This window comes from Bubalus bubalis, chromosome 12, assembly GCF_019923935.1.
Source record: "Bubalus bubalis isolate 160015118507 breed Murrah chromosome 12, NDDB_SH_1, whole genome shotgun sequence".
In the NCBI taxonomy this organism is placed as follows: domain Eukaryota; kingdom Metazoa; phylum Chordata; class Mammalia; order Artiodactyla; family Bovidae; genus Bubalus; species Bubalus bubalis.
Window position 1 is genome coordinate 21,584,409 of NC_059168.1, and position 26,639 is coordinate 21,611,047.

A 26,639-nucleotide genomic window follows, 5' to 3' on the forward strand; every position below is an offset into this window, starting at 1 on the left:
GATAGCTTAAAACAAAATAATATAAATGAATCAATTAATTTAGCCAGAACCACTTACATTTCACTTTTAGTTTCATGACCAGCTACATAATTTGAGGAACCCAGTGCAAGATAAATATGTGGGGTTCCTTGTTATTAAGAATTTCTAGCTGGTGACAGCAGAGCACTAAGCCCAGTGCACGCCCATGGAACTGGCCCTCTGTGCACTTTACGCATGGGGGAGCTCAGGTCCAGAAACGCACAGCAAGATCCTGCCAGGTCCCAGCTGACACGTGCTAGACAGGTAGTTAGAACTTGGCCACTGGACATTTGGTAGCTGCTCCCACTGCTTGGTTTCCCATTCCTCGGCTTCTCCCTCTACCCAGTGGGGAGCTGGGTTACATTCTCAGTGCTGGTAACTGGACATTCTGCTTTTACCACTTTCTTGGGTTGTTCCTACCCTTCGTCTGATTTCTTTCCTAATGCCGCACCGGAACTGATTTGCCTACAGCATCTCCTCATGGTCAGCATGACCTCTGCCACTGGTTTTCTTGAAAATTCCGAGGAGATTTATGAGGTGCTGGTGGAAAGAAAGCTGATTAGAGGCATTTCTGCAGATTGGATTGCTCTCCTTGGCTCTCGGAAGCAGAAGTGTTGTGTTTCTTCAGCGAGTTTCTCCCCGCTTCCCACATCTCAGCATACACTCATTCCTAAGAGTAAGCTGAGATGTCTTGGCCAAAATTGCCTTAGGATAGGCTCCTGAATGTGCTGGATATTAATAAAGAGAGGGTAAGAAATTCCATCAGTCCCTGGAAATCAATTCCCAATCTCCAGTTCTATCTGAATTCGGCTCCATCTTGAATAGCCATGTGTGTTGTTTGCCAGAATTCCATGGACTTGAGAATGTGATAAAGAATTTCATTTCCTTCTTTCTCCCCAGAGGGACTGCCCAATTGGTGGCTATAGGAATTCAGACCCTTTTATTGTGCCAAAAGCCCCCAAGCCGCAGACAGTGCATTCACTTCGGAATGTGGCCAAGCCAGTCCCTTTGAGAAGGGAGCTTAGCTGCCCTGAGCTGGCATCTGTGCTGACACAGCCTTGAATCTAGCCCACAGGCTGGGTTTTGAGTTTACTAGTAAAATTTAAGCAAGCCTAAAGAAACCCTTGATTCAATAAAAACAAAAATAGCCTTAATTTAAAGAAAATCAGGGTGGAGTAGGGGAGGGATAGGACTTTCACATTATCTCCACATAACAGATAATGAAACAGGTTCAGCTGCTGCTGCTGCTGCTGCTAAGTCGCTTCAGTCGTGTCCGACTCTGTGCGACCCCATAGAAGGCAGCCCACCAGGCTCCCCCGTCCCTGGGATTCTCCAGGTAAGAACACTGGAGTGGGTTGCCATTTTCTTCTCCACTGTATGAAAGTGAAAAGTGAAAGTGAAGTCACTCAGTGGTGTCCGACTCTTCGCGACCCCATGAACTGCAGCCTACCAGGCTCCTCCATCCATGGGATTTTCCAGGCAAGAGCACTGGAGTGGGGTGCCATTGCCTTCTCCGGAAACAGGTTCAGGGGGGTTTAAAAAAATCTAATTAAAATTTTTTATAGAATTTCACATCCCCGCCCCGCGCCCCTCCCCGCCCCCAAACTTTTAGATGGACTCAAAGCCCAAGCCAAAGCCATCGATTTGATACTGGCTCCACAATGTCAATAGGCAACTTTCCTGAGAGCCCTTCTTGCTGACAGGAAACACCCTGGGGAAATATGCAGCAAATGGAAGACATAGTGGGGTCCTTAGGGAACTTTCCTATAAGGGGGTGGGTAAAATGAAGACACAAATCAAACAAACACTGTAATATTGATATAAAACAAGCTACTAAGGACCAAATGCAAAATACAGACATGCTTCTTGTGGCAGTGAGGAGCAAAATGCAAGAATCAGGTCAGTGAACCAGGGAGGGCTTCCTGTAGGAGGCACCATTTCAAGCAGAATTTTGAAGATGGTCTGGGTGAAGGGAAGTGCCAAGGGAAAGGGGGCGGGTAATCCCTCTGGGACCTGAGATGATGCTTTGGATTATCTAGATGACAAACCTGTCTTTTCCCTTAATTATTGTACTTTATCCATCACATGTTATTTTTGCTGTGTTCTAAATGATTCAGACTGCTCTGTCTGGATAGATCTGATCTCCAAGGTTTCCTTGATTGAATGTGCAGGTATTTGTAGTTAGACTATAAAGTGCACATAGAGTGGGAATGTATAATGTGAAACCTTAATTCTGCCAATAAAAATAAAAATGCCAAGATGTGAGCTATGCTGCTTCCCTTTAGTAATTACTCATTTCTGACCAAAAAAAAGTGGGAGACTTAATTCACCCCCAGGGCAATTTAAAAACACTCTTGCTGGTTAATTCACTCCCAACCCTGTTCCCCAAATGGTTTTTCAGCTTTCTCTTTTCAGTCCTTATTTTAGAAGTTATATCTTTCTTTCTGATTCATGACTGTGTAATCATTTAATTAATTAATCTGGATAAAATTAACACTTTCCTCTAAAGCAAATATACTTTGTTCTCCTTGGGAATATCATACATAGAGAAGAACTATAGATTACTTGTTATAAATGCAAGCAAGTTACATGTGCATTCCCTGGATATCACCATCAGCACCATCCCCACAAGTGAGCAAAAGACTTTCTCCGTCAAATAACAGGCATCAATTAAAGCAGGAATTTAGATCCTCATTCACAGGATTATAAATTATTAAGCTTCACAGATCTGATCAACAATTAGGGGCTGGAGGAGACCTCCTTTTGCTTCATAGAATCTGATTGCTTCTGCTCCGTATCATCTTTCTAAGAGGATTTAAAATCTGGTTTCAAACAGCTGTCAGAATGATTCTCCCCTTTCTTAAGGCATTCATTAGAAAATAAAATCAGATATAATTAACAAACAAACCAACCTATCTGCCTGCTGTTCTGACTTGTTATAATAAGTGTTATTTCTACTTACAAACAGTTTCCTGTCAGCATCCTGCTGTTTCTTTAATAAGACTTCTGTACTGGGGAAGAAAAAAAAGCTTGGCATTAAAATTAAGCCCTGACTTGTCGTCACTTCTCTTCCTGTTCATCTGTGTTCAGATCCAATTTGCTTGGAGGCTAAAAGGAACTAAATATGTCAAAACCATCACTGAGAGAGAGAAGGGACCTCTCTGCTCCTGGAGTTGGCTGAAGGATGAGGCTGCCTTTAGACTCACGAGAAACACTCTCTTCTCTCCCTGCTGGGCTTGGGTGGCCCTTGTGGCTTACCAAAGGACTGGGAAATCTATTCAGGTTCCCGGCGTTGGTCTCCCAGCTGATGACGATGTTCTGGTACCTTTGAGCCAGTTCCAGAGGTTCATGTGGGTGGGCAATCCAAAGAGAACTTTGATCTCAAAGTTGGCCTCTGGGTTTGGTAAGGATGGGAGACACTGCATAAGAATAATTGGGGGGTATTGCCAAGCTGGCAAATACAGCAATGGATATAATGCTATGTGATCAAAAGTTAGGGGATTATGGTCTTCCTCTTTTGTATCTTTTAAATTAATCTTTTAAAAATTGTGGAAAACTTCAAACATACCAAAGAAAGTAAAATAGAATAATAAACTCCCATAAACCCATCACCCATTTTCAGTAATTATTTACTCATGTTTTTGACACCCCCACCAAATTCCCCTTTCTGTACTGTTTGAGAAACCAATTCAAGACACTCTGTCATTTCATCTATAGTTTGGTTTGTGTCTCTAAAAAAAAACTCCTTTAAAAACTACAACTATAATCCCATTAACACACCTAAAAATAATGAATAATTAATTCCTTCATATAATCAAATATTCAGTGTTTAAAATTCCAGTTGTCTCATAAACAAATGTTTGAAAAATAATTTCTTTGATCCAGATTCAAGTAAATTCCCACAATTTGATTGGTTGATATGTTTCTTTCTTTTTAATAAACTGTTTATTTTGGAATAATTGTGCTGGTGCTGCTGGTAAGTCGCATCAGTCATGTCCAACTCTGTGCTACCCAATAGATGGCAGCCCACCAGGCTCCTCTGTCCCTGGGATTCTCCAGGCAAGAACACTGGAGTGGGTTGCCAAGTCTTCTCCGGGAATAATTGTAGATTTCCAGAAAAGTTGCAAACAAAATACAGAGAATTCCTGCAAGCTCTTCACCTGATTTCCCCTAAAGTTAACATATTATGTATTGATGGTATATTTGTCAACACTGAAAGGTTAATAGTGTGATATTACTATGAGCTAACCTACTAGCTTTATTCAAACTTCACTAGTTTTTCCCTTAATGCTCCCTTTCTGTTCCAGGATCCAATTCAGGACTCTATAATACACTTCAGCATTGTGATTTCTTATGCTTCTCTGATTTGTGACAGTTTCTCAGTCTTGTTTGCCTTGGTAGATCAAGTATTTAGTAGAAGGGCCCTCTGTTTGGGTTTGTCTAATGTTTTCCCTGGTGGCTCAGATGGTAAAGTGTTTGCCTACCATGCGGGAGACCCGGGTTCGATCCCTGGGTTGGGAAGATGCTCTGGAGAAGGAAATGGCAACCCACTCCAGTATTCTTGCCTGGAAAATCCCATGGACGGAGGAGTGTGGTAGGCTACAGTCCATGGGGTCACAAAGAGTCAGACACGACTGAGCAACTTCACTTCACTTCAATGTTTTTTCAATGGGGAAAGAATATCACAGAGGGTTAGGGGTTCCTCTCATGGGAATTATATCAGGGGCTACATATCACTATGACCTTAAGTTTTTAAAAAGTCTCTTTAGTCCATCTCTATACCATTGCAAGTTACTTGTGGAAGAATCTCTAGACATTTGTTTTCTTTTCTAATATATAGGGACCATGGCCATTTTTAGGCTGAGTAATGGAGGTCTCTGCTTCAACCCCAGGCTGCTTTCCAAACAGTTGCCATCTCAACACTTCCTGTTCATTTGTATCCCATAACATCACAAGACAAGGTTAAATAAAATTCTCAGTTTCACTGTGGCTGCATGTCAGCCTTTGATGTTAAGTAGACGCTGGAGAGACAGTCTGAGAAAAAGACATTCTTCATAGGAAACAGATTTAAAAAATTCCTTGAAGGCTACTAGTTCATGTGTCATTGAAATATTTTGATAAGAACACACACATACACACACACTCACACCATGAAGAGGTATTCAAATATATTATTGTTATTGGAAAAAAAAGAAATACACCAGGACTTCAGAGCCTTCTTATAACAGACAGCCACTAGGCTACACTGGTGATGATTAATATCTTCTGGTTGACATTGACATTGGTTGACAATGATGCTTCTGAATCCATCCCTTGGTAGTTTCTTTGGGCTCCCATCCTTAATGTGAAAGGAGTAATTGCCAATCACAGAACGCAAGGGGTTGGTGTGATACAGGAGTGATTCACCAATATCCTTCAGAGGAAAAAGAAAATCAGCAGTTAAACACATTTTAACACCTCAGATATAATTTCCACCTTTGGTAATGATGACGCTGACACCAGAGTGCTATTGGAATGGGGTCCCCTTGGTAACAGAGGAGCAAGTACAAAATGTGTGAAAAGCTCAGCTTAATGCAAGTGCCTTTAATATCACTTTGGTTTCACAATTAGGGTTCTGTTGCTCTTTATCTTACTTGGTCCAGGGGCAATGAGTTTAATGATGTTTCACACTGAGTGTTCCTCAACCTTGGTGAGGTATTTCAAGAAAACTCTAGTTGGGCTTCTGGATTCTTGGACCATTAATAATTTTAATGGTGACAATAAAAGCTGGAGGAACTCCAATCACAGCAAGGGTTTTCAAGAGGCAGCGTAATAATGAGGCTTGTGGAGCTCTGGGTGTTAGGGCCTCTGGGTTTGCTCTGTCCCTGGCTGGCTCTGTGTCCTTGATCTTATACTTAACCTCACTGGATTCCAATGGAACGTGCAGACATAACTCTCCTTGACCTGCCTAAGAGGTATGTTTTGAGAAACAGCTGAATAGGTGTATAAAAGGTGGGGGAAGTCTGAAAGGAAGAAATAAGGGGAAAAAATTACATTTTGGAAACAGAAATTGCTTAATAACAAGCAGTGACAGAATGCCTGCACATTGGAGTTTCGTAGTCAGAGTGAAGATTTACTTGGCATTTTGGGTTTGTTTTTTCAGCGAGCAGAGGCTATCTGGGGGAGTTGAGAGAAAGGAGAAAAAGGAAAGAAAGTTAAAATGTCAAGAATATTCTAGGTATATAATCTACTCAAATTCTATGGATTGACAACTCTTTCTACTTATATAAAAAAGATCTTCCAATGATGATTACTCAACCATGTCTGTTTTCCACATTGTTTCATAATTTGAGGTTCCTTTTACCACTCCACACCCCCAGCAATTGTCTAAAGCTCAAAAAGCAAAATCGTTTTGAATGTTGGCCCTTTGAGGCCTTAGAACAATGGCTGACCTAATTTTTTCCATAAGTCCTATTACTGAGCTTGGGTGTCTCACCTTTTTAGCCTTCCAAACACTGGCTTATCTTAGGGACCTTATGAAACACTGTGCCTAATAATAACCTGGTAGTTTAAAAACAAAGACTAAGCCCTGTGTGAACCTCCCATGAAGGACATTTCTAATTCCATCTTAAAAGCTTGAGCTTAAATCAGAGTTGGTAGTATTATTTGGGGGTCACCTGCTGAATTTAGTTTTCTCTCCACTCTGTTTAGTCAAAGGTCTTGGTTCTTCTGAATTTTCTCCCAGTTTCAGAGGATGCCTGGGTCATGGCAAACTGTGGACACTCTGGTAAATGTGGCCAGAGGACGTGACTCTCCCTTCAGATCCAGGAACTGAAGGCTCCTGGCTGATGAGGAGGATGACTAACCTCCAGCAGCTGGTGGTGCCAAAGTTGCTTCTACCACCCATAGACCAAACCCAGATCTTGCTGGGCTCAGGAGTTCATACATGGGCAGTGACTTAACCACTGCTCTGCTCAGTGTTCCTTGTTCTATTGCCCTTGAAGACAATGTCTCTGACTAGCCCTGGCTTGTCCCACTGAAGGGACAGTATGAGGACTGGCGAAACTTACTTGGTCATAATTCTGTCACTAAGTAAAGGCCTGTGTGTGCTGCTGCTGCTGCTGCTAAGTCACCTGTACGATCCCTGTCCCTGGAATTCTCCAGGCAAGAACACTGGAGTGGGTTGCCATTTCCTTCTCCAATGCATGAAAGTGAAAAGTGAAAGTGAAGTCACTCAGTCATGTCCGACTCCTAGCGACCCCATGGACTGCAGCCTACCAGGCTCCTCCGTCCATGGAATTTCCCAGGCAAGGGTACTGGAGTGGGGTGCCATTGCCTTCTCCGCCTGTGTGTGCTGCCATCCCTCAACTTAGTAGGTATCTTTGTTCCTATTCCTCCACAGGGCTCATGCTCACTCACAGGGCACTTTTCTTGGGTGGCTCAACTTTCTAGAAGATTCAGTGGTGCCATCTTATTCCCATCTTGAGCAGGTTGTAAAGATTCCCTCTGGATTACTCACATGCTGAGGGAGTGGCCTGGAGTGAGAAGAGAGCCCTGGGCTAAGGGTCAAGAGACTGGCGTTCTAGGCCTCGCTATGCCACCTGGTTCGTGACCTAGGAAATGCCCTTTACGTTCTGAGGATATTATTGTTCTTGCCTATGAATTGAGGCTATTAGACTAAGATCATCTCTTAAAGCCTAAGTGAAAGTATTAGTTGCTCATCATGTCCAGCTCTTTGTGACCCCATGGACTGTAGCCCGACAGGCAACTCTGTCCACAGAATTCTCCAGGTAAGAATGTTGCAGTGGGTTGCCATTCCCTTCTCCAAGGAATCTTCCCAATCCAGGGGTCAAACCCGGGTCTCCTGCATTCCAGGTGGATTCTTTACTATCTGAGCTGCTGAGGAAGCCCTTAAAAACCTATGCTATAATAAATATAAAGTATATTTGGTGCAAAAGACTCACAGTTTGTACCATTCTGGTCATATGCTGTATATCTATGTATAGGTGCCAATAGATCGGAGAGAAAAAAAAGAAATTGGTAAAAGAAACTTATCTAACTATTCTCACCTCTATTAAAACATGGAAGTCAATTATTATTATTATTTTTAAAATATTTATTTATTTGACCGTGCTGGGTCTTAGTTGTGGCACGTGAACTCTTTATTGTGACATGTTGAAACAGGTTCCCTGACCAGCCTGGAACCTGGGCCACCTGCATTGGGAGCATAGAGTCTTAGCCACTGGACCACCAGGGAAGTCCCAAAAGTCAATTATGTTTAATGGAACTTTGCCTACTCAGTATACTGTAAGGAAGGCAAGCTCTTTGGGTGTTCGGCTCAGGTTTCTGAAGACTACTGGTGGCCATTTTACCACCTATAAGTGATATTAAGACTAAAACTTGTATATTCTAACCATGGTGCTTTGTAAGCCATTGGCTATTATTAAATAATAGTGGCAATTTACTAAAATCCTCTCTTTCTGAAAATTAGTTATGCAAAACTGTTATTTACTTATGAGTTTAAGATAGAGAAAGAGATGGAAATGCTGCCTTAAAGCAGACGGAGTGTGGGCAGGTGCTGGCCAAGATTGCCTTCCACTCCCCTCACAGGCTCTGGGGCAGAGGCAGGCGATTGTGTTAAATCATGCAAAACGCAGTGGCAGTTGGGTAAGACATGCAAAATGGATTGAAAGCAGAGATCTTATTTGTCAGTACTGATTCCAAACCTGAAGGCTGCAGAGATAAAGAATAAGGATTAACTCTTAGAATATGCTACCTGCTTGAAAAAGAAAAATTTCCCAAAAGCCCAACACACACATTTCAGCTGTCTACAATTTTCCAATTAGTATTAACTCATTAATTAGTAAAGCATGAGTGAGTTTGGAATTTTCAGCCCAACAACTGTGCAGATCTTTATAAATGTCCTGTAATCTCATCAGAAGGTCCCAGATTACCCTCTCTTTTGCTTTAATTAGAAAACAGGCAAATCAGGACAAGGATATAAAATTGACTTTGTCTCTCTTACTAATTCTGTCACCTGGAACAATTCACTTAGTCTATTTGGACCTCAGTTTCAGTAACTCCACTGTTACAAATTTACATTAGGGGACTTCCCCAGTGGTCAGGTGGTTAAGAATCTACCTCCCAATGCAGGGTATGTGGTGAATTGTAAGCTATTGACTTGTAACCAGTTCCCTGGTTAGGAACCTAAGATTCCGCATTCCGTGGGGCAACCAAGCCAGTGCGCCTCAACTAGAGGAACACATGCATGTAATGAAGAATGAAGATTCGGCACTGCCAAAAAAAGAAAAAAAGTTTTATCTGTAAAAATGTCCAAAAGCAGATAGTATATGATTTATTTATGTATTTGCTTTGCCACAGAAACAATGACCCCCCCCAAATCGCAGCGGTTCATAATACTAACTCATTCCTCTTTCATGTTGTTAGTGGCTACAGTCAGCTGCTTTTCAGCTCCTTGGTCTTACACTGGGACCTAAACTGAAGAAGCAGTCTTCTATCCAGAACAGAGGGAAAGAGTAGGAGAGCTCACAGAAACATACAGCGGCTCTAAAACTTCTGCTCAGTCGTGGAGTGTAAGAAAGCAACATGTTGGGGATGATGATGGGGTGGGTATATTTATTGTTCCCTTGGAAGACACTGCAAGTCATTTGATACCTGATTAATTGCCTCCAGGAATTATTTCTCAGGAAATGGGAATGAATAGTTAGGGGTGATAATATATCACAATATATTTATCTGTAAATAGAGATATGCATATAAAAACTCTGAAATATTATTCATTAAAATATTCGTAGGCCAGGAGAATTGAAAATGTTATCTTGCACATGAATGTTCATAACAGCATGATTCATTATAGCCCTAAAATGTAAACAACTCAAATATTCATCAACGAAGGATGAATGGTTTAAAAAAATGTGGTTTATTCATATAATAGAAAGTTGTTCAGGCATTAAAAAAAATGAAGTACTGTTACCTGCTACAACACGAACCTTGAAAACATTATGCTAAGTGAAAGAATCCAGTCACAAAAGGTCACAAATCGTATTATCTCAGTTACATGCAATGTCCAAAATAGGGAAATTCAGATAGACAGAAAGTACGTGAGTGGTTGCAAGGCCTGGGCAGGACAGAGGGTGGGAAGTGACTGGCAGTAGGCACAGTGGTTTCTCTGGCACGCTGAAAAGGTTCTGGAGCTAGATAATGGTGGTGATTGTCCAATCTTGTGAATATATTAAAAACTTAATTGTTCACTTTAAAAGGATTAATTTTATGCTATGTGAACTATATCTTAGTTTAAAAAAATTCACAGAAGCTATTGAATGATGAGATTGTAGGCAATTTTCCCTTTATGTATAAATTCCTATACTGCCTGCATTTTTTATAATGAGCAGGTTTTATCTTTATATTCAGAGAAAAAGAATGGAGATGTTCTAATGGGGGAGAACACAGAAATATCAGTTGCACAAAATAAAGTTACCTTGAACTTTCCTTAGGACACAATTCATGTATCCTAATTTCTAATTGAAAATTGAAAATTTGAACCGCACCTGAGTTAAGCACTTAAGAAAAAATTCATCATTTTCCTCTAAACTAACCTGGAGATGTGCAATAGCAAAGGTAGAACAATTTAAAATCAGGGAAAAGTGAAAATGGGATTAAAAAGGGGTGCATGTGTGTGTGCTCAGTTGTGTCTGACTCTTTGTGACCCCATGGACTGTAGCCTGCCAGGCTCTTTTGCCCATGGAATTTTCCAGGCAAGGATGCTGAAGTGGGTTGCCATTTCCTACTCCAGGGAATCTTTATGACCCAGGCATTGAACCTGTGTCTCCTGTGTTTCCTGCATTGGCAGGAGGATTCTTTAGCACTGAGACACCTGGGAAGCCCCTAAGAAGGGGTATATATAGTCAATGCCAATCTATCTCAAGGGAGAAATAGTTTCCCAGAGTCAGTCAGGAGCACAGTAATCTCCATCTTCTTGTTTCTACATGTGGGGAAAAGTCAAAACCACAGCTTCATCTCTTGGTTCTACCATCAGAAAGATTGCAAGCTTAATTACCGTTTTGGCCCAGGGTTTCATTTTACTTTTAAGTGAACCTGAGAGCTAGTATCCTAATCAGGAAACAATTTTTTTTCAGGATAAAGGTCTGGGGGTAAGGGAGTTCCAGAGAAGTGAGATGGAGACCCAGTCCAGGATGTTCAAGCTGACATCAGAGGGTGTGAGGTCTTTGAGTTGGGGAGGGGATGGTGACTTCCAGAGAGTGAGCCACATTCAGAGTGGAGATTTAGACTAAGCTAAGTCTGCAGATGAACTCAAGCATCTCCCTGACCTTCTCAACAGGAATTTTCCCAGGACTCAGCAAATGCTGTTGTCCCCTCCACATTCAGGGTTGACTAGAGAATCAGCAGTTAGGGTCTATTCCACAGCCTGAACTTCTCAAAGATAAAGGAGATAAGTGAACAATGTTCCAAGAGCCACACAAGTCCAACAGGCATGAAATATATCTATTGGATAGGTAAGGCCTCTTTCTGTGAGAGATTTATAGAGGAGAGAGGCTCACATGCAATCAGAGAAAATCAGTGCTTGTATTTATGTGTAGGTGTCCATAAGTGCCTGTTCCTAGGAAGGCCACAGCTTAGGTTCTTTACAAATAGCACACCATAAATGGAATTGGCCCAAACATTGCTGTTAGCCACAGTTTTGATCTGAAAGATCAAAGAGAACTTAAAAAAAAAATAAGTCCTGTGACTTATCAGAATGTTGTTAAATGTTCCTTGGCCAGGAGTAGTCATACATGATACAATGATGTAGCTTATCACTCACGATTTATTATTTGAAAAAGGGTAAAGAAGTTGTTCTCCCTAATAACTCTAGCAAGAAAATACAAGGTCTTGCTGTGCCCTTTCTAAAACAACTTCCTGAAGAACAAAACCCAAAGCACAAAGAGCATTGCAGCTCAGAACATTTTTGCCCAGCATTTCTGATAATATTATGCTAATTATAATGTGCAATACAGATTGCATTAGCAAGGTGTAACAAGAAGCAATCAGGGTGTATAAAGCATGTTTTCTCCTTAGCCCTGTCTGACACTGTACCCTAGAGAGGTGGCAGGAACCTCTGGGTCTCACATCAGAGATGGCAGGCAGGGACTTAATATGATGACTGATTGCTGAATTTCACTAACAATCACCAGATACTAATCTATGTAGAATCTGTGTCTTGTATATAAGTTACAGGCATTTGGGGTTTTCTACTAATCTGAGAAAAAGAGGCTTCTGCAGCTGGAAGAGTGCATGCTAATTTTATTCAAGCATGCTGAACTGTGTCCAGCATATAGTAGGCTCTCAAAAAACATGGTTTTATGTGATAAATGAAAGAATGAAGTACTGCTAGGGCACACAGTATTAGCCAGAGTTCTTCAGAGAAACATAACCAATAAGACGCATGTATATATGTGTTTATATACACTCATATATATAAACATATATAATGCACACCTATGTATATATAGGAGTTGGCTCACACAGTTATGGGGGCTGAGGAGTTCAGACCCAGAACCATTGGTATAGTTCCAGTTTAAGTCTGAAGGCCCTGAGAAGCAGAAGAGCTGATGGTGTAAGTTTGAGTCTGAAGGCAAGAGAAAATCAATATCCCAGTTCAAAGGCAGTAGGGCAGAGAGAGAAAATTTGTTCTCACTCATCTTTTTATTCTGTGCAGACCTTGAGTGGATTGGTGAGGCCCACACACACTGGGGAGAAAAATCTGCTTACTCAATCTGCAAATGCAAATGTTAATCTCATCTGAAAACACCCTCAGAGACACACCCAGAAACAACGTTTCCACAATCGTCAGGGGCACCCTGTGGCTCATGCAAGCTGACACATAAATATTCTCCAAATCCCATGCTCATCCTATCCCCTTAGTAGGACAAGCTTCATGAACCAAACACCTTTTCTGTGACTTTTGAAAGGAATGAATACCTTTGTGAGGCTAAAGTGGATGGTTTAAAATCAAAATTTTCTGGACGTGAAGCTAATGGCACAAAAGTAGATCCATGATTTCTGACAGTATTCCGTGCCTGCTGGATACACTTGATTAATTGGTACTGTGCTCCCTTAATCAGCCACACTTTAATACTTGGATAATCAAACCAATGTCAGAGTGTGGGATGCACAGAGGACAGGCAAAGGACAGAGTCTGAACAGATGGCTAGGTGAGAGAGCAGAGAGGCGGGCTAAGCAGAGGCCGCAGTTAATGGGGAAACATCTCAGCTAAGAGTTTTCACCTGGAATCAGCTGTTGCTGCTGCTGCTAAGTCGCTTCAGTCGTGTCCGACTCTGTGCAACCCCATAGATGGCAGCCCACCAGGCTCCCCCGTCCCTGGGATTCTCCAGGCAAGAACACTGGAGTGGGTTGCCATTTCCTTCTCCAATGCATGAAAGTGAAAAGTGAAAGTGAAGTCGCTCAGTCGTGTCCGACTCTTCGAGACCCCATGGACTGCAGCCTACCAGGTTCCTCTGTCCATGGGATTTTCCAGGCAAGAGTACTGGAGTGGGGTGCCACTGCCTTCTCTGTGGAATCAGCTGAGGAGGTTTAAAAAGTATCCTGTCCAAGCTTCCTCTAGAGCAATTAAATTAGAATATCTTGGGAGGTGGGAGATGGTGGCACCAAAGTGCAAGTAATTTTTTGTTTTGTTTTTTAGTTTTTATTAAAAATTTTATTTATTTTTAATAGAAGGATAATGGCTTTACAGTATTGTGTTGGTTTCTGCCAAACATCAACATGAATCAGCCATAGATGCTTCTAAAGTGCAGCCTGTTCTGCGCTGTCCAATAAGTTCTTTACTAGAATAGAGTGAGATTTGTGAAAACCAACTCCTTTGTGAAAACCAACTCAGTGGAGAATAGTGGTTCTCAAACATGTCTGCACATTGGAATCATAGTTTGGAAGCAGGTTTTTGAAAGCTTCAAAACCTCTTATGCCTGGAGTCCACCCCTAGAAACTGTGATTGAATGGGTCTAGGTATAGTCTGGGCTTTGGAATTTTAAATAGATCCCCCCAAAATGCATAATCTCTAGTCCCACTCCAGATCTCAGAATTTGCATATAGATGTTTTAAAAATTGTGGTAAAATACAGACATACCCTCAGTATCTGAGAAGGATTGATTCCAGGAAACTGCTGATACCAAAATCCACAGATGCTCAAGTCCCTTAGATAAAATCGGGCAGTATTTGCATATAACCTACACACACCCTCCAGTATACTTTAAATCATCTCTAGATTACTTATTACCTAATTCAACGTAAATGCTGTGTAAATAGTTGCTGGTGAGTGGCAAATCAAGTTTTGCTTTATGGGATTTTTTTCCCCCAAATATTGTCAATTCATGGTTGGTTGAATCTGTGGATGTGGAATCCATGGATATGAAGGGTCAACTGTACACATAGCATAGAGTTTACCATCCTAATCACTTTTTAAGTGTACAGTTCAATGCTGTGAAGTATATTCACATTATTGTGCAATCAATCTCCAGAATCGTTTTCATTTTGCAAAACAGAAACTTCCACTGAACAACTACTTCTCATTCTCCAGGCTCTGATAACCACCTGTTGGGATGCCTTCTGCAAGCATTGTAGTTGCCAGCCTCGACTCTGAGTCCAGTGACGGCAACCGAGACTTCAGTGAGTTATTGAACAGGGGCTCTCATGAGTCCAAAACAAAGGGTCCTGGAGCAACACCTCAAAATGTATGGCAGACGACAGGTAAGACACAGCAACCTTTGACTTGGGGGAGAAGGAGGCTACCATTTATAGGAGGAATTGAAGTTAGGTTGGCTTACCAGTTCCCAGGGAAACCAGCAGCTGAGATTCATGCCTTATAGCCCCCCAGGTTAACAACCATTATGAGGGCAAATGTTTCTCTGTAATAAACTACCAGGTAGAGCTGTTCTGGCCTAAGGATTAGAATAATCACTAGCTGGGGCAGGGGTGAGCACATTCATGTAGGTGAGGTGTAGGTGTAACAAGGACTGGTCAATAGGGGATGTACAGACAGCAAGGGAACGGTCATGTTGAGGAGCCATCCACCACCATTCACCACCAGTCTACCTTCTTTCTCTATGAATTCAGCTATTCCTGGTGCCTCGTGTAAGTGAAATCATACAGTATTTGTGTTTATGTGACTAGCTTATTTCACTTCGCTCAGTGCCTCAATGTTCATCCATATTGTAGCATGTGTCAGAATTTCCTTCCTTTTTAAAGTTGAATAATGTTCCACTGGATGCATATACCACAGCTTGTTTATCCATTTTATCTGTCAGTAGGCATTTGAGTTGCTTCACTTCTGGACTATCATGAATAGTGCTACTAGGTATACAAATATCTCTTTGAGACCTTGCTTCCAGTTCTTTTGGGTACCTCCAGAAGTGAAATTGCTGAGTCAGAGAGTAGTTCTATTTTTAATTTTTTAAGGACCCATCATACTGTTTTCCACAGAAGGTGCACTATTTTACATTTCCACCAACAGTGTACAAGGGTTCCAACTTCTCTCTTCTTGCTGGCAATGTATTTTCTGTTTGTTTTTGATAGTAGTTAAGCTCATGGGTGTGAGAAGCAGAATCTGCATTTTAACCAGATCTGCAGGTAATTGTGTTTGGTTACAGTTTGAACTTCTGTTGAGGGCAAAATTGGGTGAGGTAATATATAGGGGGACTAGGAGAAGATAAAGGCCAATTAAGTTTGCTATGTAGATTCTACTGCTGCTGTCTCTAGGCTATTAAGGGTCTAGGATTGTCTCTGATGGTTAACTTCTCTCTTTCCTGGAAGAGAGGGGAGAAGGGGAAACTTTACGAATTTATATCCTGCTTCGTAGGGGAAGGATAGAGAACTTTTTTGGTCTCATTTTTTTCGATTGTCTTCAGCTCAAAATAATCAATGTGTCAAAGTGGCATATTTCAGGGTGGCGTATTCTTACTCTTCACAGATAGCCTAGAGTCCCTGTATTCATTATGCGACCAGCTGTGCAAAAGGGTCCCACAACACTCCTCTTCCTTCATCACTGAGGATTCACTGCCTTCTTCTCCAATGTCACAGAAATAAACCGTCTCAAGGGCCTCAGGGGCTCTCAGATTCTCCAGCGTGTAGCTGACATTCTCAACAAGATATCTTGATGGAAATGATGTTATGGAAATTTAGAATCCAGCAGATCCCCTTGGAAGAGCTAGTTTACCACTGCTTCTCATTTATTAAATCAATGCTTATTTCTGACCCAGAGCTGGATACAGATCTTCTTCCTTATTCATAAACGGTATATTCTCTAAATTGACTCACCACTCTCTACCCTTGCTTCCAATAACAGATGGTAGCTATTCCTTGTGTTCCCTGCTTTTGAACATGGTCTGTGGACTGAGCATTAGGGAGAAAGTGCACTGACTGTCTCCACAGAACATATGTGACCTTCTCCTGTGGGCCTCAGGAAGCTGGCCTAAGCAAAGAACTTTAATATTCACCAACAGACTAAGCTGTAAATATCAAACTGTTTGTTTAACTTGTAACATTAATCTTTCTGTGGCTTTAGGCATAAAATAATAAGGAAAACATCACAACTTACTACAGCAAGTCAATGGGCCAATGAAATGGATGTTGTTATGTTTCAAAATTGTGCCAAGTTTATGTTGATAAAGTGACTTTCTCCTGGGAATCTAAAAAATAGTCCCTATGGTTCTAATCCCACGTGACTCTACTATGTTTTAGATTTACATGAAACAGGAAATTGGCCCAGTGTGGCCTCATTCATCTTCATAACTCCTCTACTGATGGAATTTATAGTGGGTGTAGTGTTATTATTCTTTCACTACTGAGCTCTAGAGAGATTAAGCTTTCAGTCAAACTAGCAAATTCTGTATTGGTTCCAGAACCAAGAGAAAAAGAATAGGTCTGTGGCTATGTATACATTAAAAATCAAAACTTTAAAAATTGCTGTTATATGGTGGAAATGAAGACATTTTGCTAATCAAAAGCAGGTGTGTCTCACAGACTGAGTCTATCAGTGCCTGGTTAGAATTGACTTGTTGGTTCCATAGAACAACTAATCAGTTCAGCTTAACCACAACTTTGATGGATTAAAAACTCAAACTTAGAATGTTTGACCTACCATCTACATTGACTGTGTAGACCAGAAGCATACGGGCTGTTACAGTTAAGATAGTCTTTCTAATCACCTTCAAGAAAAACCATCTGACTCTACATTTTCATTCTTGGGCATTTATCAAATAGGAAAGGCCAAATACCTCCAAATCCTTCTTTCCACATCCTTTGAGTGTGTTATGCATTTTGACATGGTCCATATTTCTGTTAGAAATTTTCTTACCTCTTAGTACAGTTCAGTTCAGTCACTCAGTCATGTCTGACTCTTTGCGACCCCATGAATCGCAGCACGCCAGGCCTCCCTGTCCATCACCAACTCTCGGAGTTCACCCAAACTCATGTGCATCGAGTCGGTGATGCCATCCAGCCATCTCATGCTCTGTCGTCCCCTTTTCCTCCTGCCCCCAATCCCTCCCAGCATCAGAGTCTTTTCCAATGAGTCAACTCTTTGCATGAGGTGGCCAAAATATTGGAGTTTCAGCTTCAGCATCAGTCCTTTCAATGAACACCCAGGACTGATCTCCTTTAGGATGGACTGGTTGCCTCTCCTTGCAGTCCAAGGCACTCTCAAGAGTCTTCTCCAACACCACAGTTCAAAAGCATCAATTCTTCAGCGCTCAGCTTTATTCACAGTCCAACTCTCACATCCATACATGACCACTGGAAAAACCATAGCCTTGATTAGATGGACCTTTGTTGGCAAAGTAATGTCTCTGCTTTTCAATATGCTATCTAGGTTGGTCATAACTTTCCTTCCAAGGAGTAAGTGTCTTTTAATTCCATGGCTGCAATCACCATCTTCAGTCTTAGTACAGGAGACCTGAAATAATAACACTTAAACAAGATAGAATTTCTTTTTTTTTCACAAATAAAAGAAGCATAGAGAATTGGTGTAGCTCACAGGCAGGACATGAATGTTCTGTGCCCGTTCTTGTTGTTCAATCGCTAAGTCATGTCCGACTCTGCGATTCAGTGGACTGCAGTATACCAGGCACCCCTGTACTTCCCAGAGTTTGCTCAGATTCATGTCCATTGAGTTGGTGATACTAACCATCTCATCCTCTGTCACCCTCTTCTCCTCCTACCCTCAATCTTTCCCAGCATCAGGGTCTTCAATGAGTTGGTTCTTCGCATCAGGTGCCCAAAGTATTGGAGCCTCAGCTTCAGCATCAGCCCTTCCAATGAATATTCAGGGTTGATTTACTTTAGGATTGACTAGTTTGGTCTCCTTGTAGTCCAAGGGACTGTCAAGAGTCTTCTCCAGCACCACAATTTGAAAATATAAATTCTTCAGTGCTCAGCCTTGAAAGCAAATTGCTTCTGTTATTTTAGGCTATTATGACAGAGAGTAAAGCATTTGTAGATGTGATAACTACATCTTAGATGGCCAGAGTGGGTCAGTGTGCTCTAGCACAGACGACTTCAGGAAGAGTAGCAGCTACAAAAATTACTGATTATGCTTTTGATAACCTACTATCATGCTCTAAGATCCATTTAGTCACTACACAGGTGAGTTAAATGAGGGCATAACAGAACTCACCATTTCTTTAGTTTTCTTTGATGAAGACACATTTCCAGAATTCTCTTAAAAATACAGGGTTACTTTTGGTTTACTATTTTGTTAGGAAGAGACAGTCCCAATAGTGCTTACTTTGGGTCAGGAAGCCAATTTGAAGATTCTCCTATTTACTAGATTTATCCACTCAGACTGTAATTCAGGAAATGGGCTAATAACCCCATTGGATTGGGATTGGATTAACAGAAATTTTGATCCTATCATGAAATGGACTTGGACTCTAACTCCATTTATCTCTGGATTCCCTTATGTAAGGCTCTGCTTTGAATATGTGTGGGGGGAGCAGTGATATTCTGGGTCCCTGGGGGTTAGTCCAAGTCCAAAGCCACCTTGATAATTTGTGAAAGTTATAGGTATTTCCCATTCTCTAGTACACAGTTACCTTGGTAAATGTATGCAGGCACTTTAGATATAGAGACAGATTTTCATAGGTTCTTACAATGTCCTTCTTCAAGATTTCTCCTTTTCATTCACTGGATTGAGAGTCTGAATATTGGGAAATAGGTCATGATTCTGTAGTGATGATTTAAGACAGGTATGATGATTTAAGTCTAGGTTTACCGGGCTTAGACATTTTTCAGTTTTACAGGGCAAGGAAATCCTGAATAGGCTGCCCATCTAGTTCAGTTTTAGAAATATTGTCATCAATTAGCCACCATCAAAAGATCCCTGAAAGTCAAATCATTCTGCTATTATAATCACTGTATCTACTCTGTTTCTGGCACTTAAATCCTACTATTTAGTGCCTGCCCCTCTTGATATCCATCAACCCTGCTGAAATCAGGGAACTAATTTTAATAGCAATGTCTCCCACCTTCATCCTCAGGGTACAGCAGAAATTCAACAAAGCAGTCTTCAAGGATTCTGGTTCTTTCTTCATCAATATTTTCCCCAGTGCTTTAGAAAAGGGAGTGTTCTCTGGTCTTAGTTTGGGTACGTGCTAGATATTGTGTATGATAAATCTACCTATACAGTCTTATCTCCCTACGCTTCTGGAGTCATAGCATTTCAGCTTCCTTCAGTGATAGAACACAGTGGAATCCAGGTTACAGTCTACCAACTGAGTTAACAATTGGCTCAAGCTAAGGAGAATGAATGCAGAATCCCTGGATCTCTGGCTAGTGCATCCATGCTAATAATTTGGCCCATAAGATTATGTTTCTGGTAGAACACTCAATAAATTCTCCAAGTTTTTACCAATATTACTTTGAGCAAAATCTTGCAATTCTTTTGGCATATGAATCTTTTCCTTCTGTGTTTGACTATTAAAATTGGTCCCTAAAGGCATGCTAGATCTAGAACTAGTTACAAGCCTGCAGGGAATGAAGGATCATGGGTAAAAGCAGGAGAACAGGAACTCCTGTAGGAGATAACAGTCTCAGATGAGGTAACTATAAGGTCTTCAAGCAGTCCAGATGAGCATCTTCAGACAGGGGAGAAGGTACAGCTTCTTTTGGTAAGAAAGGTGCAGCGGAATTTGAGGCTACTCAGAGTCATCTAGATCCATTCAATGCCCTCTTTCCATTTCTTGTGGTCCCCCTTTCCCAAACAAGGCCCTGACTTTCACATATGATATCTAGTGAGGGCATGAATTCAACTTGCACTGAAATTCGGTAACTGGCCAGATCTGACTCTGCACTGACTTTGCATTTGACAGCCACGTGACTATAAGAGATTAAAAAAACTCTTTTAAAGGAGTCCTAAAAGCTTCCTGTTTCTCTAAGAACACCTGGGTATGAGAATTTACATTCTTTAGTCTGTCTTCATTTTTATAAGCTCACAGATGCTAATAGAGGCAGCCATCTCAACCCGCATTTTATATATTCCTTAACCCCAATGTAATGATTTACCCCAATGTAAATGGAAAACAATCAGAAGGGAAGGCAAAATTTTCAATAGTCACTTCATTCTGTTAGGGAAACACTGGCTGAAGCCTCCTGGCTTGGCTGGGCACCATAATAACCAGGTGCATGAGTTATCTTAACAACAGGAGGTCTGGTAAGTAATGTGGGACTAACAAGCTACCACCAACTGGAAGAATTCAGGAAAGGTCAAAAGGAGAGAGGAGATGTCAGGCCATATGTCTTACCAACCTCCTGGAATCCTTGCTGGAATCCATCTTGGCCAAGGAGTCAGAATGATTGGCCAGAGACAGCCTGGAAACTAACACCATCACCATAAAACCTGAGACTGTGAGCCACGTGGCAGAGCACTGCTCTCCACCTAGGTGTCACTTCCCAATAAATTTTCTTGCTTTGTCAGCACATGTGCCTCCTCAGACAACTCATTTCCAAGTGTTAGACAAGAGCCCACTCTCAGGCCCTGGAAGAGGTCCCCTTTCCTGCAACAATTCCAAATGACAAAAGTTTATTATCTCACATACCATGGGTTACTAGTCATGGTCACATACCATGACTCACATGCCATGGGTCACATCCCATCATTTAATGATACTCCAATACTTACTTCAAGCCCAAATTGGTCAGATAGTCAATCTAATGTTCCATGTCCTTGAAACCTGTTGTTTGCAACCATTTATAGTCCAATTTTTGTACTGATCAGAGTTCTTTAGTTGTAATCAATGAATTTTCTCTGGTTACTTGAAGCAGAAAGGAATTTATTCAGGGATATAGAGATGAAAAAAATCACACAAATATTGAAGAAACACACTTTAGGTAAGCTTCCAGGAATAGTCTCAGTGTGCACATCCACATTCCAAAGTGACCTTCCAAAGGAGTTACAGCATCTCCTATGATCAGGAAGCCACTATGCTGCTGGTTCCAGTCCATGCTAGAAATGTGAATTACTCATGCCCCACCTATTCCCTGTACAACTTATTCTGAGTCAGTCTAATATGGATGCATTGCATTGCTGGAATATCAATCACCCTAGGTGTCCTGCACAAGGAGAACTGGGAAATACAATTTTTAAATTTGTTTATTTATTGTTGAGAAGACAGGATCTACACAGGGAGGAACTATCAAGACGTTAAGAAGGTGATCAAAATATATGTGTATTTTGGTCACGTGGTATGGCATGAGGGAACTAAGTTCCCAGACCAGGGACCAAACCCTCATCCAGTGCAGTGGAAGTGCCGAGTCTTAACACCTGGACTGCCTGGGAAGTCTCTATTCTTTGGACAGCTGAGAAGAAGCCTGGAGAACAGAAAAGAAAAGAGCAATCAGAGTTTACTTCGTGGATTGGGTGGTAGGCCCATAAGGATTCATTGTTTATTTTGGCTGCACCACACAGCTTGTGAAATCTTTGTTCTCCAACAGGGGATCAAACGGCTGCTCTTGGCAGTGAAATCAAGGACTCCTAACCACTAGACCGCCAAGGAATTCCCAGGATTTGTTATTTCCTAATACTTTATAATGAATACAGATGCATAATGAATTCATATGGGTTCTCCAGAGAAACAGACCAATAAGATTGCTCAATCTATCATCTATCTATCTGTCTGTCTGTCTATCTATCCATCTATCATCTACTGTAAGGAATTAGCCCATGAGAATATAAAGGTTAAAGTAGGCAAGCTGGAGACTCAGGAGAGCCAATGAAAGAGTTTTAGTCTGTGCCTGAAGGCTGGTGACCAATGACCCAGCACAAATGCCATCAGGCAGAGAGTAAGAATTCTTTCTCGTGTGTGCTCAGTCAGTCGCATCCGACTCTGCGACCCTGTGGACTGTAGCCCCCAGGCTCCTCTGTCTATGGGATTATGCCAGGAGAATATTGGAGTGGGTTGCCATGCCCTCCTCCAGGGGATCTTCCTGACCCAGGGATCAAATCCATGTCTCCTGTGATTCCTGCATTATTCCTGGGAAATCCCATGGACAGAGGAGGCTGGTGGGCTTCAGTCCACGGGGTTACAAGAAAGTCAATTGGACATGACTGAGTGACTAAACAAGAATTCTTTCTCCTCAGTCTTTATTCTACTCAGGCCTTCAAGAGGCCCACCCACAAGGGGGAGGGCAATCAGTTTTTATTCAGTCTACTGATCCAATGCTAGTCTCATCCAGAAGCTCACTGGCAGACACACCCAGAAGAAATGTTTAAACCAAATATCTGGTCTCTCTCTGTGACCAAAATTGACACATAAAACTAGCCATCACAATATGTTACCTATTTTATGTATATATCAAAGAATACTATTTTTGTTATGAGATTAAAAACAAGGATTTGGGGGCAACAACAAGTGACTGATGGCCACTACGAAATGAAGTCCCTGTAGTTAAGTTTTCGACTGAGTTTGAGTGTAAATGCCCAGGGAAGGAGTAGTTTTTTTTAGTTGCTATTAGCTGCAGTCCATGGGGTCGCTAAGAGTCAGACACGACTGAGTGACTTCACTTTCACTTTTCACTTTCATGCATTGGAGAAGGAAATGGCAACCCACTCCAGTGTTCTTGCCTGGAGAATCCCAGGGACGGGAGAGCCTGGTGGGCTGCTGTCTACGGGGTCACACAGAGTCGGACATGACTGAAGTGACTTAGCAACAGCAGCAGCAGCAGCAGTCATTTGTATCTTGGTTTGAAGGGGGAGGGCTTCCCTGGTAGCTCAGCTGGTAAAGAATCTGCCTGCAATGCAGGAGACCCTGATTTGATTCCTGGGTGGGGAAGATCCCCTGGAGAAGAAATAGGCTACCCACTCCAGTATTCTTGGGCTTCCCTGGTGGCTCAGTTAGTAAAGAATCTGCCTGCAATGCAGGAGACCTGGGTTCGATCCCTGGGTTGGAAGATCCCCTGGAAAAGGGATTGGCTATCCACTCCAGTATTCTGGCCTGTAGAATTCCACAGGGTTGCAAAGAGGAGGACACAACTGAGCCACTTTCCCTTCACTTGAAGGTGGATGAGTGGGTTGTTGAGTGGAGTTTGGAGAGAGAGAGAATCTAGATATTTGAGGGTTGGAAAGGTTGAGAGCACCATTTAGAGGAATAAAGGAGGAAAGAATGAGAGTTTTGGAGCTCTAAGATATATTTCTGCTACTTTACATTATAGTTGGAGCTGTGCTCTCTCCTGGCATCTGCCTGAGGTCTTTTGCATTTTTGTTTTTTCACCCTAAAGGATATTGGAATTTTAAGGTGCCAGTAGATTATCTCCAGTTTGTTATGTATCCATCAGTATGCCCAGTTTTTATTTTTTTTTCACGTACATGGCAGGATTCTGAATTAAAACCTGCTCTTCTAACTTCTCTTTCTGATTCTCGGGGTATTCAGTTCAGTTCAGTCACTCAGTCGTGTCCAACTCTATGTGACCCCATGAACCGCAGCATGCCAGGCCTCCCTGTCCATCACCAACTCCCGGAGTCCACCCAAACGCATGTCCATCGAGTTGATGATGCCATCCAACCATCTCATGCTCTGTCGTCCCGTTCTCCTCCTGCCCTCAATCTTTCCCAGCATCAGGGTCTTTTCCAATGAGTCAGCTCTTTGCAGCAGGTATTGGCCAAAGTATTGGAGTTTCAGCCTCAACATCAGTTGTACCAATGAACCCCCAGGACTGATCTCCTTTAGGATGGACTGGTTGGATTTCCTTGCAGTCCAAGGGACTGTCTTTAGTTTGCACAATTAGAAAATGTAGGTAGATTTATATACTTCATTATCTGCTGCTATTTGTTTCAATCTTGGATTGGAGGAACCAATGAGCAGAAACTGCACAAGGGAACTTTCTTCAAACCTACAGTTTATGAATAATACATAATTCACCGTGACTCATGAAAAGCAATGGTAAACAAACCCCAAACAGTTGGCCACCTCCTCTGCAATCCACAGACAGTGGTTCCTCCCCTTGCAAACTGTGAACAGCAATATTTGAAGGTAGCAATGGAAATTGGTGGTGCTGGTTTATCTTTAGCGTCTCCCATATGCTTATTGGCACACGGTGAAGTCATAAAAGTGAGCGCAAGCAAAGAGAAAAAGGTGTCCCAACTACTAAGGTATCGGCAATTTGTGGAAAAGGAAGCTGTTCCCTACCCCACTGCTCAGAAGTCCTCCTTCCCTTATCTTTTTCGAATTGTAAATGGGGAGCCACACCTGGCGTCAAATACTGCCTCTGCTACTGATGAACTTTATGTCCTTGAACAAATTACTGACCTTTTATTCTTTTATTTTAATTTATTCTCTTCTTTCAATTTTGGCCTCCTTTCAATAAGAAGAGATAGTAGCAATACTTATCTTTAAACACTCAGGGCTCTTAATTATGAGCATCAGCAGCTGACTCTCGCTGATTAGGCAGAAAAGATACTGGGTAGCGCACAAAGAGGTTGGCAAGGCTAGAGAAGCAGGCTTGAGGCTAAGCTTCTGGGGTCAAGGCCTGAAACTATGCTGCAGAAGCGACCCAGTAAGGGAGCTGCTGACCCTTCTTCCCCCCAGAGCACAGAATGGCCGCCAGGAACACAGGCTCTACTGCAGCTTTGGTAGCGCTAATACTTCTGGGCCAGAAACTGACCTTACAACAACTGGTACCCCAGAAGACTAGATGTGTCTGCCATCATCCTTGCCAGCAAATGGGTCCCAGGCATCACCTCCTTCCTGTGGTTCATCTTTTCTGATTAAACTTTTGCCTGGGAGCATCTCAGTGGCAGATCCTAGGCATCATGCCTTCGTTCTGATGCTGAGGTCTCTGGGGAAGCAAATTTCCTGATGACTTCAGGGAGGCGGAACTCATAAGACAGGGAACTGCCTAAACATAACAACATGATCAAAAGGTGAGAGGCAACCTTGAAACATGACATACATTCTCTCTCAAAGAATTGTGTATGTCAAATGTTTGGTATGCATTTGGGGTTCATTAATTTTTGTTTCCTTTTCTTCTTTATCAGAAATACCTGTTTGCTCATTGGATTCACTCCCAGACAGGTTTCTATGTAGGGATGATTTATAAATAAAGTGGAATGGAGCTTTGACCCAGAGGAAGGTCCACGTGGAAGGCTCTCTGTTTCCTAGGGCCATTCCTTGGATGTACTTGACCTCTTGACTCCTGACCTTATCTGCCCTGACCCATGGGACCTTCTCATTCTTTCCTCTTACACTTGACCTTTTGATCCCTATATCTTTTGCTTGCTTATAATCACAGCAACCCACCGACACTCTTCACTCCACCCCTCATTTTTGTTTTAAGCTCTTGGTCTCTTGACTTGTATTTTATAATAAATTCTGATACCAATCGGAGTCTTTTTTAGCCCTGACTTCTGGACAATTTATGCAGCATTTTCATATTTTGCATAATCGTTGAAGGAGATCTAAGAAATATTCAAAAATATTTTAGATTTATAAAATAACTTTCCTATCTTTAATGAAAGAGAAGTGAAGAAAGTCTGAAATGGAGTTATAGGAAGAGAAAATAAATAGTTACAGAATAGTTTTCCTATCACTTACCCAATTCTTCTGCCCCTTTTCCTAAGAAGTAGTTCATTAGGACTTTGTATCCAGAGGGGAAAAAATATCACAGTAACAACCTGCTCCAAGAAATAAGCTTACTGATAAAATTTCCCCAAACTCTCTTAAGACAAATTCTGCTTTCTCTTCCATACAACTGCACTTGCTAAATTTCCAGAACTTCTTCCCAACTAAAACACAGGGCAACATTTTCAACAGTAACAGTCTGGTATACAGCTGTTGGAACTCTATGGCCTAAGACAAAGCCTCGAGGACCTGGAGAGAAAGCAGGATGATCCTGTTCTACCATCATGGTTCAGGGAGCCAGGAATTATTTATCTAGGATTATTTATTCAAATTGTCCTGAAATCTCTCAATTTCATTTGACAGTCTGTGAAATGTTCAGCTCAGTTGACTGGAAATGTCCTCAGGAGACCTTAGGCTTGTTTGTGTCTTGGGATATGATCTAGAGAAGTATACACAAGCAGATATAGTAGATAATTCTTGCTCAGGGCTGTCACAGCATAGTGA

General features: G+C 41.8%; 2 long non-coding RNA genes across 3 annotated transcripts in view; one reads left to right on the forward strand and one right to left on the reverse strand.

The window, feature by feature from the left end:
• The first annotated feature begins 5,691 nt into the window (after positions 1-5,691).
• The window catches only part of LOC123328436, a 48,371-nt gene continuing 27,423 nt past the window's right edge, over positions 5,692-26,639 (forward strand). The window contains exons 1-2 of one of the 2 annotated variants that reach the window (XR_006543258.2): positions 5,692-5,972; positions 14,609-14,778. This is a non-coding gene — a long non-coding RNA (uncharacterized LOC123328436). Of the gene's footprint in view, positions 5,973-8,751; positions 9,624-14,608; positions 14,779-26,639 lie in introns of those variants that run through there. The other variant, XR_006543259.2, reaches the window with a different exon arrangement.
• On the reverse strand, positions 21,669-25,407 carry LOC123328437. The gene is made up of 2 exons (XR_006543260.2): positions 25,180-25,407; positions 21,669-21,891 (listed from the first exon to the last, which is right to left on the reverse strand). It is a non-coding gene; the product is annotated as an uncharacterized LOC123328437 (long non-coding RNA).